This window comes from Macrotis lagotis, chromosome 2 (genome assembly GCF_037893015.1).
Source record: "Macrotis lagotis isolate mMagLag1 chromosome 2, bilby.v1.9.chrom.fasta, whole genome shotgun sequence".
NCBI lineage: Eukaryota > Metazoa > Chordata > Mammalia > Peramelemorphia > Peramelidae > Macrotis > Macrotis lagotis.
In genome coordinates, this window is record NC_133659.1 from 331,628,566 (window position 1) to 331,643,735 (window position 15,170).

A 15,170-nucleotide genomic window follows, 5' to 3' on the forward strand; every position below is an offset into this window, starting at 1 on the left:
GCTTTTTGGGTCGTGATTCTCCCCCTTCCTTACTCCCAACCCCTGAGTCTGTCCCTAGGAGTCCAGGCTCCCTCTCTCTTCCCCCAGAGACCAAGCCTCCTCCTAACTTTTATCTCAGCTAACCAGTTAATCAGGGCAGGCCTAAGGAAGGATGATGACCAAGAATTCAGGGAATTGGGGGTGAGGCTCTGAGAGCCCCAATGGGGAAAGGGCAGACTTGGATACCATGTCTAACGTGTCCAATTAAACCTGACTTTTTTCACTTATTTCTTATGTGACCTTCAGCAAAGAATTTTTTACAAATCCTTTGTAAAATGTTTTACAAAACTCTTTGACTCTTAAAGATGTCCCTTGTGACTCCACATTGCCTCAGTTTCTCTCTGAAAAATGAAGGCTGAACTGAGTGATCTCTATGACTCTTTGCAGCTCTGCATTCTAAAACTGTAAGGTCCCAGGAGGAGGAGCTGTGGGTGTAGGTGAGGACAGTCCCCCACCCCACTTATGGGGAAGCAGTAGGTATAGGGGGATAAGAAAGTGTTAGGAAGGGCCTGGGAACAAGAGGGCTTTGAGGAGGCCCCTATCTCTGAGCAAGACAGAGGAGGGGGGGAGCGGAAGGAAGATAAGGGCCCCTTCTCATTTTCTGCCTCAAAGTCAGAGATAACCCCATCGCCCCCCACCCCCAGCCCCCAGCCCACAGGCTGGTGGTGGGCATCCTTTTTCCGGAAGGAGGTTGTCGACTCCTCTCTGGCTCAGACTCCCGGAACCCTTCCAACTCCCTGAGCAGGTGAACCCCCAGGTGTTCCACCCCCACCCCTGGGGGGGGGGGGGCTTGGCTGGTGGTTATCAGGACATGCTAAACTGCCAGGCACTAGAAACCTGAGAAGTGCCTCGGAAGAGGTGGGAGATGATGGATAAAGGAACACGGAGGGCCAAGAGAGGAGGCTGGGAGGTGGGGAGGGGGGTATATTCTCAGGAAGAGGAAGAATTTTTCCCTGGAAAATGATCTGCAGGTTCATCCAACCTGAGTCAAAACTTACCCTAGTACCTTAAAGCCCACTGAATTCAATCTCATTTTACATAGGGGGAAACTGAGGCCCAGAGAGGACAATCGACTTAACCCAGGTCATGCACTGCTTGCAAGTATCAGGATAGTACAACTTTAGGTGGAGAAAATCCTGCTCTAAAGTCACAGGCTCTGGTTTCAAATCTTGATTCTGTGGCATTCTATCCCTGCAACCTTCATAAAATTTCACCTGAGTTTCATTTTCTTTCTCTCTCAAATGGATTTATTTCAGTGCAGTGGTCTTTGAGATGCCTTCTGTCTCTAGATTCAGGGACCTAAAATCTGAGGGACATTGGGTAGGTTTCCTCATCTGGACTAGATCACCTCTAATATTCGATTAGTGTTTTCCCCTCCTTCAGGACCAGGCTCAAGTCCCCATCTCCTCCAAGAGGCCACTCCCAGAGAGCCACCTGAGTCAACTGTGTGGGACTGTGCTTCAGGAAACACAGATTCAGGAAAATCACCTGCTCATCTGCATGTAGTAAGGATTGGAAAGGGGGGATTCTGCCCAAGGACCTCCTCTACATTGTTCCTCACAGGTGGATCATCCAGCCCCCTACCTGGATACCTCTAATGACAGGAGGCTCAGTCTTTAACCAGGTGATCTTTCCATTTAAGGGCAGCTCTGACTGTCAAAACATCCAAGGAGAATCCTTCTCTTCCGGTTGCCGCTCATTCCTCTCAGTTTGTTTCTTTGGTTCCAGCATAGGGCACCTCTACTCTCCCTTCTTCCAGGTCTCCATGTTCTAAACTCCCCTTTCTCCCTCTCTCTGTTCATTATCAGGGTCTTTCTGGATGAGTGAATCCTGAAACATTCCAGAAAACAAAGAGACAAGGGAGTTGGTCTCCTTTAACCTGGGTGTTAGGAAATATAGTTTTCTCTCCCCCCCCCACCTCCAGTCTCAATCCTTAGCTGGTCATCCACAGGGGATAGAATTTGTTATGGCTTCTTAAGTGCTCTTGAATGGATGAATGAATGAATGAGTGAGTCATAGCCTTGGGGACATCCTTCCCTCCACCGCCCAGGCAGTAGCATCTGCTTCTTCCTTTTTCCCCAGGTTCCTGTCTCTGAACAAGAGCTCTGAGCTCACAGCTAGCCCTTACCGCCCACTGCTCCCAAGCTGAAGACCCTGAGGAGTCATCAAATGTCAGAGCTGAGAGGGAACTTAATAATAATAATAATAATAATAACAATATTAAAAATATTGAAGAAAATGAAGCTCTAGCACCTACATAGTTCTGTAAGGTAATGGCTCTGGGAGATAGATGCTATTCTCCCCATTTCACAAATGAGGAAACTGAGGCAGACAGCAACAGCGACTCGCCCAGAGTCACACAGTTAGTATCAGAGGCAGAATTAGAACATAAGACCTAGTTTTCTCTTCCACTACTTGCCTAGTTAACACTGGTACATGTCAGAACTGGGAAGGACCTTAAAACATGGAGTATCTTTTTTTCTCTCTCTTAAAAAAAAAGTTATTTTCAGTTCCAAATTTTCTTCCTCCTTTTACTCCTTCCACACCCATTTTGAAGGGAAGAAAAATGATACCCATTGCATATATGAAGTCATGCAAAACATTTCCACATTAATCATGTTTTTCCCCCTCCCCCATAAGCAAGAAAGAGAAAAAAGAACCTTATATAACTTTTATCAGTTTACTTGCTCTCCTAGAGAAGGGGGAAGGAATGGTTGGGGTGGGGGGGTGGGGAATTTTACAAAACTGAATGTTAAAAACTATCTTTACATACAATTAGAAAAATAAATAAATGAATAAATTGAAAGAAAAAGGAAACAGATAAATGAATAAAGTTAAAATTTTAAAAAGAAAAAAGTTATGTTTTCAACTGGCACTCGGATTTCTTCATTTCTCTATCTGGAGGGGCTTAGCATTTTTCACCATGAATCCTTTGAAATTGTTGTAAATCATTGTATTGGCTACAGAGTAGCCAAGTCTTCCATATTGATTACCTAGATAATGTTGCTGTTTTTGTACAGATTGTTCTCCTGGTTCTGCTCACTTCATTTTGCATCAGTTCATAGAAGCTTGCAGGTTTCCTGAAACCAACCCCTTGTCATTTCTTAGAGCATACCAGTATTCCATCACAATCATATAACACATCTTGTTCAGGAATTCTCCAGTTAATAGGTAACTCCTCCGTTTCCAATTCTTTGCCATAACAAAAATAGTTGCCATAAACATTTTGTACAAATAGTCTCTTTCCCTTTTTCTTTGATCTCATTGGGGTACAGACTTAGTAGTGATTCATACTGCACAATCAAAAGATGTGCAGTTTTTTAGGCCTATGCTCACAGATCCAAATTGACTTCCAAATATTTGGGCCAGTTCACTACACTACTCTACCAATAGAACAGTAGTATCTCTATTTTTCCAAATCCCTCAGCATTTGTCATTTTTCCTTTAGCAAGCCTGAGGGATGTGAAGCGGTACTTTAGAGTTGTTTTAGTGTACATTTTTCTATTTATTAGTGATTTAGAGCATTTTTATGACTAGTGATAGTTTTGATTTCTTTTTCTGTTCATATCCATTGATCAATTAGGGAATTGCTTTTGTTCTTATAAATCTGGTTTGGTTCCCTATGTATTTGAGAAATGAGATCTTTATCAGAGTAATTTGCTGTAAAAAAATTTCCCCTAGTTTCATGCTTTCCTCCTAATTTTGGTTGCATTGAATTTATTTGTGTAAAACCCTTTGGATTTTCTGTAACTGGGAACTGTCTCTTATATGGTCATGAACTCTTTCTTTATCCATAGATCTGATAGGTATTTTTTTCCATGTTCCCCTAATCTGTTTATGATATCACCATTTACATCTAAATCAAGTGCCCATTTTGAATGAAACTTGTTATATGGTACGAGATGTTGGTCGATTCCTAGTTTCTGCCAGAACATGAAACAAGCAAACAATCAATGTGTTAAATCACCTGTCACATGCCAGGCCTTCAATTAGCCAAACACTATAAATACAAAGACAAAAGCAAAATAACCTCTGCCTTGAAAATGCTTACATTCCAGGGAAGACAGTATATCCATGATATTAGATGTAAACCGTATAGAGAGCATATCCACATGTACTATATTATAGACAGCATAAACAGTATATTCATAGATATAGTATGTTATATCCATATATGTATATATATACATGAATCTACACATATATTGTAGATATGGTCTATGATATGAATATATGTATAGAAGCATGAATGAATACACATGCACATATATTATATATGTATTATAAATCTACACACAGAAAATGAATGTAAGGTAATGGGAAAGAAGCACTAGCAGATGAGTAGGGGAGGATGGGGATCAGGAAGGGCTCCCTGTAGGAGGTGGTCCTTGATCTGAGGTCTGAAGTGCAATTGCAGTCATTCTGAAAGGTCAAGGGTTGAGGGAGAGCAGGTTCAAGACAGGGAGACAGCCCTGTGTGAAGGTACAGAGAAGGAAGATGAAGTGTGACTTGTGAGGAAAAGAAGAAGAAGGGCTCAGGTCTCTTCGATCCTGTGCCTGGGAGGTCTTTTGTTGAGCTAATATTCTGTGTTCCAACATTTTATGACCAAGGTCCCCTCCCCGCCAGCTCTAATATAAGATGTTAAAAAATACAATGTCAGAGGTGGGAGGGCTCTGGGAACAAAGAATGCCAGGATTGGGAGGGACCTTAGATCAGAGAATGCCAAGACAGGGAGGGAAAGTAGGACCTGAAGAGCTAGGAGAGAAAAACACAGAATGTTAGAACAACAGAGAGTTAGGACAACCCTGGGAGACCTGTTATGGAGAACACCATTCACACTCAGAAGAAGGGGAAAACCAAACAAAACAAAAAAACCAACTACAGAATCTGAGTGGACACTCTGTTCACTTTTTAAAAATTTCTCCTTTGTTTTTCCTTCCTATTCCATGGTTTTCTTTCTTTTCCTTTAGTCTTCATTACTCACACAGAAAATGACTAATCTGTAAACATCTTAAACACAAATGTACAATGTTCACTAGACTATTCACCGCTAAGGGGAGGGGAGTGGGAAAGGAGGGTGGAAGAAAATTATGAAACTTATAAATATGCACGTGGACGAATGTTAAGAAAAACTTTCATAACGTGTCATTGGAAAAATAAAATAAAATGTCAATAAAATAGAACAAAAAGTTCGAGACAAAAGGGATCTCTTGAATGGAACATTAGAACAAAGAATATCAAATTACAAAAGCCTGGCTAGGAGTCTCCTAACTAGAAATTCTCCTACCTAGGACTAGAATCTGAGTTCCTACCTGAGGTAGGCATTGACTACCCTGCAGGGAGAGGAAGGAGAATAGCCAATTCCTTCCTATCCAGGGAGGCTGATGAGATAGATTTGGGGTGGGGGTAGGGAACACAGACACACACTCTTGAAAACTTCACTTAGAAAGAAAAAATGGGCGTCAAATTGGAATCGGGACCACTTCTTGGGCTCCCTGGAGAATCACCAAGGGCCCTACAGAGGCAGTAGAGCAAGAGGAGATAGGAAAGGACAGTGAGTAGGAGTTGGATCCATGTCTAAATTGGGGGAATGTTGGGGGCAAGGGAGGTTCTGATTGGTATGCTTACCCCTCCCCCTGCACTCTCCTTCCGCCATCTTCTCCCATAAGCAGGATATGACTTCGTTGGCTGCAAATCCTAGGAGGAGGGAAGAGAGATCAAGCACAGAAATAACCTCTTTGGTTTACAATAAGATGGGAAATCCAGGTGCTGACTTCCTGCCATTCGACTTGCTCCCAGAACAAAACTGCACCAACCCTCCCCCAGGCCTTCCCCTTGATGGCCTCTAGCCTCAAGACTCTCCCCTTCCCCAGGTTGTTGTGGAAGCTTCCTGAGTGGGAAAACACAGAAAATGATCCACCAGAGATATCCTGGACTCCATCCCAGCAGTAACATGGCAGGAGAAAAAGCCTTGAATATGGAATCAGAAGATCTGGTTTCAAATCCTGGCTCTGCTATTTGCTACTTGGATGGCCTTGAGCAAGTCATTTTAAGTTCTTAGTGCCTCAGTTTCCCTCATCTGTAAAATGAGGGAGATGGTCAAGAGTATCCATAAAGGTTTCTTTCTAGCTCCAAATCCTATCATCCTCATTTAGAACCATGCCTGTTCTCGGCAGCTGAAATGTCATCTTATGTCCCGCAAAATATGACTTTTGGTGGATCTCTTCTGAACTCAAGAACCCCCATTACTCCCAACTGCCTGCTGGATAAAGTCCACACTCCCCACCCTGGTATGTGACTTCATCAGTTCACTTCTCTCTCTGAGACTTCATTTCCTTGTCTAGCAGGTAGAGGTTCATAGCTTTAGACTGGAAGAAACCTTGGAAGTCATCAATGGTCCAAGAGAGCCAGAGAAGTTAGGTGACTTGATTAAGGTCATGGGAACCAAATTCTGGCTCCCCAGCTGCTAGCATCTTCTCCTGAACCCCATGACTTCCTAAACCCTCTGCATTTCTGACTCCAAATTCCATGCATTGGAGCCAATTTTCAAAAGAAAGAGGGAAGAAATCAGAACTTGAAGACTATAGGCTCAGTGAACTTGGTTTCAATTGCTGGGAAAATTCTAGAACAGATTTAAAAAATATATGGTGAGTGAATCCAGTCACCTCATTTCCATGCTAGCTCCCAAATGGTGGTGAATCATGGTGATAACATAGCCTGACTGCCTCAAGGAATAATTGTGGGGGCAAAAATGACTTGAAATCATGGGAGAAATACCACCACCACTTTTCCTCTTCCTCCTCTCCAAACATAGCCAGTCAGTGCAGCCAATAGATAGCTCTAGACTTGGAACCTGAAAGACCAGAATTCAAATCTGGCCCCAAACACTTATTAGCTTGGTGACCCTGGGCAAGTCGCCTTAATGCCTTGTCTGACTTAGTTTCCTCAACTGTACAATGGGGTTAAGATGATACCTACCTCCTGGATTTGTGAAGACCATGAGAAAAAAAATTTAGCAAGCCAAAAGCAGAGTAAAAATTGTAGCCATCATTATAATGATCAAATCACATAATATGAGTAAAGACTTTACAAACATTCATGCTGTAGTTCAGTATGAGCTATTCTTTTTCTCTTCCTCCTGTTTCTCTCCTCCCTCTTCATTTCTTTCCCTTCCTCCTTCTATTCCCTACACAATGAAACCACAACCCACTATTTCATTCTTATTATATATATACTTCATACCAGCTACACTCCAGGCAGATTGGTCTCCTTTCAATCAATCAATTAGTAAACATTTATTAACCATTTACTAGATTATCAGATGCTATGCTAAGTAATTGGGAATATAAAGAGGCAAAAGGCAGACTCTGCCTGCAAGAAACTTACAATCTAATTGGACCAGGCTTCCGTCCACCTTTTCTGTGCCTCTCTAAATCATAAAAGCAATGAATTCAGAGCAAGAAATGATTCAATTCAACTCTCACATGTTACAAATAGGGAAACTGAGACCCTGTCAAGGAGAAGGTGCTTATTTCAGGACACAGCTAGCCAATAACAGAGCCAGGATTTAAACTCAGCCTCCCTACTGTCAAATCTAGTGCCTTTCCTACTTCTCTCTACAGATATATCCCAACAATCCCATTTCCTCCAGGAAGCCTTCCCTGTCTACCTCACCCTCTGACTGTCTGGACCATCTTTTTATTCTTGAATTTTACCACTATCAACCCCAAGCATCCATTGAGTACATTAAAAATCTGTCTTGATTCTCCAAATACCTTCCTCCATCAACTTGTATCTCTGTCATGCATGTTTCTCTGCCAAAGAGAATGATCTTTGCCTTGGAAATGACAGAATAAAAAGGATGAACTGGGAATTTATGTCCAATATGAGTAAGGAGACTGGAGAGATCTCCCAACTGCCAGCGAGAAATTCAAGTCACCAACCTGAATAAGCTCTCTCCTTGGTTCTGAAAGAGATGGGAATGGGAAACCGCTATCATTGATACTGGAAAGATCCTGGAAAGCGAATGAGGAACCACAAAACTGGAGAAGGGTACATGGTCTCCCCATGCTTAAGAAAGAGATAGGGGCTTCTAGACTGTAGACTATGAGTTGGGCTTCAATTTATGGAAAATTCTAAGGCATATCATAAAAGGAATTGTTGGTGAATGCCTAGAAAGGGAAACAGTGATGGTAAAGAGTCAGTCTGGCTTTCTCAAGTCCAGGTCATGCCAAACTAACCTCATTTCCTTTGCTGAAAGGATTACTAAATCCGTGGCTCAGGGAATGCTATGAGGGAAGTTTGCCTTGGCCTTTGCAAAGTATGGGATAAACGTCTTATGTTTTTCTGGTGGAGAAGGTGGAGAGATTTGACTGAAACTATAATACAGTTAGATTCATTCTGAACTGATTGCATGGGTGAACTCACAGAGTGGTTGTTGGTAGTTCCATGTCAATGTGGCAGGAGATCTCCAGGGGAGGCTCCCAGAGATTCATGTTTGATTTGGATCAAGGCATAGATGGCATACTCATCACATTTGCAGATGGCACCAACCTAAGAGAGAAATATGAAACATTGGTATCAGGATCCAAAAGGATATTGCCAGGCAGGCACATTGGGCTGAATCTAATAAGATGAAAGCAGACTTAAACTTAGGTGCATAATCATCTTCACTTGATGGCATGGTTAGTTGGCAGTTATTCCCCCAAAACATCTGGTGAATTGAGTGGGCCACAGGTATAGAAAATGTCAAACAGGGTATTGTGCGAACCCATAAGGTTCATGCAATCTTGGACTGCAGAGCCTTAAGCAATGAAGAGAGGGTGGTTCAAACTTACAAAGTCCTTTCTGAGTGTTACAGTCAGCCCGGGATACCACAGTTTAAGGTGAAGTTTAAGGATAAGCTGGGCAGTGTCCAGAGGAGGGCAACTAGGGGTGGAGAGAAGTTTTGAGTTACTGTCAGATGGGAATCCATTGAAGAAACTGAGGACCATTAGCCCAGAGAGGAGAAAACTTGGGGGAACATGAGAGCCGTCAAGGGAAGAAGGATTTTGCCTTCTTCTGATTGGCTCCAGAGGAAGAGCCAAGGAGTCACAGGTGGACATTTCAAATTGGCTAATGAAAACTTCCCAAGGTGAAAGCAGTTTCCAAGTGGAATGGGGTGACGTTAGCTTCCCCTCCCTGAAGCTCTTCCAGCAGGGGTTGGTGACCACTTCTCCAGAAGATTATAAGGGGGAATTCTCTTAGTGTATGGGTCCAACTAGAAGGTCCCTGAAGTTTCTGCCAGTTCTCAAAGTCTCTGATTCTTTTGCATCCTCCTCCATCCTGCCAGTTCTCAAAGTCTATGATTCTTTTGCATCCTCCTCCAACACTGCACAGTGTTAGGCACACAACGCTGAAATCTTTTGTCTTGGCCAGGTCAGCCTTAAGCTCAGATCTGCCTTGACTTTGGGGACATCTGCTTAGGGAGCTTCCGCTTCCTCCACCCATGCCCAGCCTGTGGCCTTGGGGATATCCTTCCCCAGATCCTTGGCCAGCCTCATCCTTCTGAAAGTGTGGGAACTGGGAACTCCCTGCTCCCCATCCCTAACTGGGGACTTCTCTATGGCCCAGGTGCTCCATGACTAAGTCAGCTAGGCCAAGGCCAAGGGGATGGAGAGAGATAGGAGCTTCATTTCCTCCCGGAATCTTCATTTCCCACCTGAGACTCATCTCTGCCCTTTTACTCCCACTTTCCTCTCTTCATATCTGGATCTGGAGAAACATAAAGGGTCCATCCAAGGGAAGGGGGGGGCACTTCCTTCCACTCCTCAGTCAACTGGAGCCAAATTACTCGTGCATAGCTTGTATATGTATAATGCTTAGCAACGTCTTATAGATATGAGGCAGAACATGTGTGTATCATTTCCATTTACATCTGAGCAAACTGAGGCACAGAATTAGAAGACTTACTCAAACTAATATAAATGACAGGTTGAGAGTCACTCTTCCCATTGTCCCCCCAACCTCTCCCAAGCACCCAGAGCCTTTCCTACCTATCATCCCTGTGTATCACTGCCATTCTGTGGTCAAGACCCTTCATTTTCTGCCCTTCATTCTCTGATATTCTCCTAATGAAGTCTGGAGTAGTGGAGGGGAAAGAATATGGAAATCAAAGCTAGAGACCAGGTTCGAATATCATTTTGGTGGCATTGGGCAAATCCTTTCTCTTCTCTTGGGTGAGTTTCCTCAACTGCAAAATGAGGAGATTAAATGAGAACCTCAATAACGTCTCCTATATTGATCCTCTTCAAGAATGAAGGACAGGCAGACACTTAATAATGACCTAGCTGTGTGGCCTTGGGCAAGCCACTTAACCCCATTTGCCTTGCAAAAACTAAAAAAAAAAAAAAACAAAAAACTAAAGACTAAAAAAAAAAAGAATGAAGGACAGGGGCGGCTAGGTGGCGCAGTGGATAGAGCACCAGCCCTGGAGTCAGGAGGACCTGAGTTCAAATCCAGTCTCAGACACTTAATGACGTAGCTGTGTGGCCTTGGCCAAGCCACTTAACCCCATTTGCCTTGCAAAAACTAAAAAAAAAACAAACAAAAAACTAAAGACTAAAAAAAAAAAGAATGAAGGACAGGGGCAGCTAGGTGGCGCAGTGGATAGAGCACCAGCCCTGGAGTCAGGAGGACCTGGGTTCAAATTCGGTCTCAGACACTTAATGACCTAGCTGTGTGGCCTTGGCCAAGCCACTTTACTCCATTTGCCTTGCAAAAAAGTCTAAGAAAAAAAGAATGAAGGACAAACAACAACTTGAAATAGTGACTTGCAGGCTGCTCTGTCACATGCAATCTGACCTGGTGTGGAATCCAAGCTGGCTTCCATCCCCACTCTGGTCTTAGACAGGGGAGCTCCCAAGAGCCTCACTCTTCCCCTAAGTCAGTCCCTGGTCTTGTCAACCCCATTAGACTGGCAGCTTCCTGAAGGCAAACAATATCTTTTGTCTTCCTTTGTCACCTCAAGAGTATAGCCTCGAGTCTCATCCATAGAGGAGACACTTCATTCATTCGGGGAATTTTAAGACTTTATTAATTTAATGAATAAATGTTTGTTGACGAGCTGCCAGACTCTGAGGTTGCCTTCCCCAGACTATGAGGATAGCTACTCAGAGCCTATTAGAACAGGAGCACCTTGAGGACAGGGACCTTGTGTTTGCTTTGCTTTCTATTCAGGGTTCAGGACAATGTCTAGCATACCACAAGTGCTTCGTGAATGGGTGCTGACTGATTACCCTGGCCGCCCTTTTCTCCTCCAGAAATAAGGATGCTCTCAAGATCCCAGTTCTGAAATACTAAGAATAAAAGATCTCTTTCAGAGAGGAAAGGGAGAATTGGATAGGATGAAGGAATGCTGCTGGTGCCTTCAATCAATCATTCATTTAACAAGCATTTATTAAGTGCCGATTGCATACATGCCAGACACCTTCAAAGAATGAAACACTATCTCTTCTGATGAGCTCACATTTTAATCTATTCTCTATGTGGCTATTATATACCTGTTTATTTCCATGTTGTCTCTTTTGAATGTAAACTGCTTGAGGGTAGGAACCATATTCCTTTAGTCTATGGATTTCCAGTGCTTGGTAAACAGTAGGTGCTTTCTTCCCACTGTTTCCCCCTGACACCTACTCTCACCTCCCAGAGCACCCAGGGTCTACTCTCTCCCTCCATCCCTATGTATCTTGTTAATCAATTTGAAAACTGGAGGAGGCTAAAGGAGCTAATAGCTTCATCTTACAATTTAGGGAAATGAGTCCTAGAGAGCTGAGGTCACTTGCTCAAAGTCATTCAGAAGGGGCATTCCATAGGATCAGGAACGGGGTGACCCACAATGAAACCGGAAGCCAGAGAAAGGATTTCCCTTATATGGGTACTGCTCTACCTAGAAGACTAGCCCTCCTGGAGGTGGGGCTGTATAGTCAAGGAGTGGGGGAGGTAAGTGGGGAATCCTCCCCCCTTCCTTCCTCCCCTTGGCCAGGCCTGGCTCCCACCTGGGTGCTGACTCACAGAGTGTGACTATATGAGAACTGGACCCTAGCCGCCCACAGCTGCCCAGCCTAGGCCTGGAATGGCAGGTCACAGAGATCAGGACAATGGGGTGGGGGGAGTGGAGAAAAGGGCAGGAGAAGTCACTGGGTTCTGCTGACCCTTCAACCTGAGCTCCTGGGAAATGATGGGGTCTGGGGGGATTTTCTCAAAGGGAGGCCAAAACTTCTAGGATATGAAGCTAGAAGGGGTCCATAAGATGTTCATTTTAAAAAAGAAACTGAGAAAGCCCAGAGAGGGAAGGTCACACAGCAAAGCTGGGACCCTAATCAGGACTGGTTGATTTGGAGGTGCACTGGGCCAGGTTTAAGGAAGAAAGAACAGGAAGGAGGAAATAGAGGGAAGAAAAGGGAGGAAAAAGGAAGCCCCTGCAACTCTGGTCTGAAGCCACAAGCTGCTCCGGGGGCCAACTACTTCCAGCCTATTTCTGGACCCAAGCTATATTTAGCAGCTGAGCAGGGCCCAGCCACCCGGATGTAGGTCAGGAAGCGAGAGGCTGGTGTCATTTTCACATAGACACCTAGACATTGGCCTTGGCCATCCACCCACCCACAGGAGAATAATGACAAATATGTATTGGGGCATTCATGTCAAATGGGAGAAACACACATGTCACAGCACATGTATCACAATAGGCATGTACAACTATGTACATGTTTCCCATTGTGCACACACATGTGCATTGTGTTTGTATGTCATATACACTGTGTGCATCGTTTATCTCATGTGTATCTATGTATTGGTGAATTTGTATATTTATGCATACATGGATGTGAATTATTTATGTATTTATGAACATTCATGTTCATGGGTAAAAGAAAGATTCAAATATAGACACACATACCCATTGTCATTTGCTTAGAGACACCAACATACAGTGACACACATGTACCCAAGTTTGTACACAAGGCCATGGAGGATTATCCTGATCTGACTAACGAAAGTTAATAATTAGATAATAGAGTTTCTTATGTGCCTTCAGGCCCTTTGCTAAGAGCTGTTTATAAATATTATTTCATGCGATCCTCACAACAACCTTGGGAAGCAGGTGCTATTCTTAGTCTTGTTTTACAGATGAGGAAACTGAGGGAGGCAGAGATTAAAATGAATCTCTCAGGGTAATATATATAGCCAGTCAGTGTTTGAGGTTGGATTTGAACTCAGGTCTCCCTGACTCCACATCTTGCACTCTATCCAAGGTATTCCTAGCTGCCCAAGAGGAAAACAAGGTCCTGAAGACCCAAGGTCTTCCTTGGCCCAAGGGAGTCAATGCTGTAACTGGATTCTGACTTCCTGAGCCCAATCATTTGTTCTACGTGATTCTATCTCCTCCTAGGAATAGAAAGAGAGAAAAACTGGGAAAACTTCTTGAGGTGCTGGGTCAAGACTTGGTGGACGGGTGGAATTTAGAGCAACAGTTCTCTAGGTATTTCTAGATGATTGGAGGATGGGACACTTTGGTGGAAGCAATGTGAATACAAGATGGTGGAGATGAGACTAAATTCAGTAGGCAATGGGAGAGTCATAATCTGTTTAGAAAGATTAATGTAGTAACTTCTGCTGGATGGGTTGGAGGCAAAGACCCTGAGGCTGGAAGTCAGGGCATTAGATCAATTGAAATGTCTTAATTAATTCCAAGTCACTATGTGACAAAAATTAAAAAAAAATCAACCCTCTGATTTTTTTACCTTTGTCCAAATCTGGATTTTCATCTGTTGTACTAACTCTAAGTGAAGCTGAAAGTCTTAAATGATGAATATGTAATGGTGGTGGCCATGCTGGCTAGTTGATGGTCCAAGTCCCTGGATGTGAAGGTAATGATGGTGCTGTTGGTAATCATGTATGTGGACAGTTGTGATGGTTGATGTGTCAGTGAGGATGAAAGTGGTCCTGAGGGTGATGTTGAGAACCATGACAATGCTGACAGTTGTGTTGGCTGATACTTCAGTGAGGATGAAAGTGGTGCTGATGGTGGTGTTGGTAACCATGGCAATGTTGCCAGTTGTGAAGGTGATATGACAGTAAGAATGCAGGTGGTGCTGATGGTGTTGGTGATCTTGATGATGCTGGTAACCATGGTGATGTTAATGGCTGTGATTACCATATGGCAGTAAGGATGAAAGTGATACTGATGGCGATGTTGGTAATCATGGATATTGGCAGTTGTGACATGATATAACAATGAGGATGAAGGTGGTGTTGATGGGGATACTGGTAACCATGGTGATGCTGGTAACCATGGAGATGTTGATGGCTGTGATGACCATATGACATCGAAGATGAAATCATCTTGCTAATAGAGATATTGGTAACCATAGTGATGTTGACAGTTGTGATGATGATATGACAGTGAGGATGAGGATGATGAGAATGGTAATGAGATCGGTGGTGAGGTGGAGAGAAAGGTGAGTGGCCAGATTTGGGGAGTGGAGATCCAGAGCAGTGAGAGATATTGCAATCCTCCCCCCTGCCCTGGGTTTAATCTGGGGGTGTGGGTACTTCCGAAGCCATTGGCCAGGCCTGGGGGCTAATGTGCCCACATTTCCTATTGCCTTGTGTTCCCCCACCCCCATGCCTGCCCTTTCCACTGAAGGCTTCCTTTTGTGTGTTGGGACAGAGGGCCCTTGTACAGAGCAGACTCAGGCCCAGCTGCTTAGACCAGGAAAAGGGCTGTCGTTGATATGGTAGAGTCCCAGTGCCCACGCTGGGTGATGAGCTCTTTCCGACCTCCGTTCACCCAAATCCCCCATGCTCGTCCCCCCGGGCCAGTCCCAAGCTCAGAGTAGCTGGGGGCAGGGTGGGGCTGAGCCTGAAAGGTCGGGTTGGACTACCAGTATGAGTCAGCAAAGTGACATAGCCGCCAAAAATCCCTAAGCTCTTGGGCTGCCCAAGAGGGGTGTGGTGCCCAGAATAGGGGCAGAGGGCAGCCCCCTTCCCCCATCCTCTGCCCTGGTCAGGCCAGAGCTGCAGGATTAGTCCTGCAGGATTAGCCCTGCGGGATTAGTCCTGGACACGGTAATATAGGAAAGACTCTGACAAGT

General features: G+C 44.1%; 1 long non-coding RNA gene across 1 annotated transcript; it reads right to left on the reverse strand.

The window, feature by feature from the left end:
* Nucleotides 1–1,422: 1,422 nt before the first annotated feature.
* Nucleotides 1,423–14,096, reverse strand: LOC141511795 (uncharacterized). Its single transcript, XR_012475410.1, has 4 exons — nucleotides 13,818–14,096; nucleotides 8,467–8,592; nucleotides 5,668–5,736; nucleotides 1,423–1,869 (listed from the first exon to the last, which is right to left on the reverse strand). It is a non-coding gene; the product is annotated as an uncharacterized LOC141511795 (long non-coding RNA).
* Nucleotides 14,097–15,170: the final 1,074 nt, after the last annotated feature.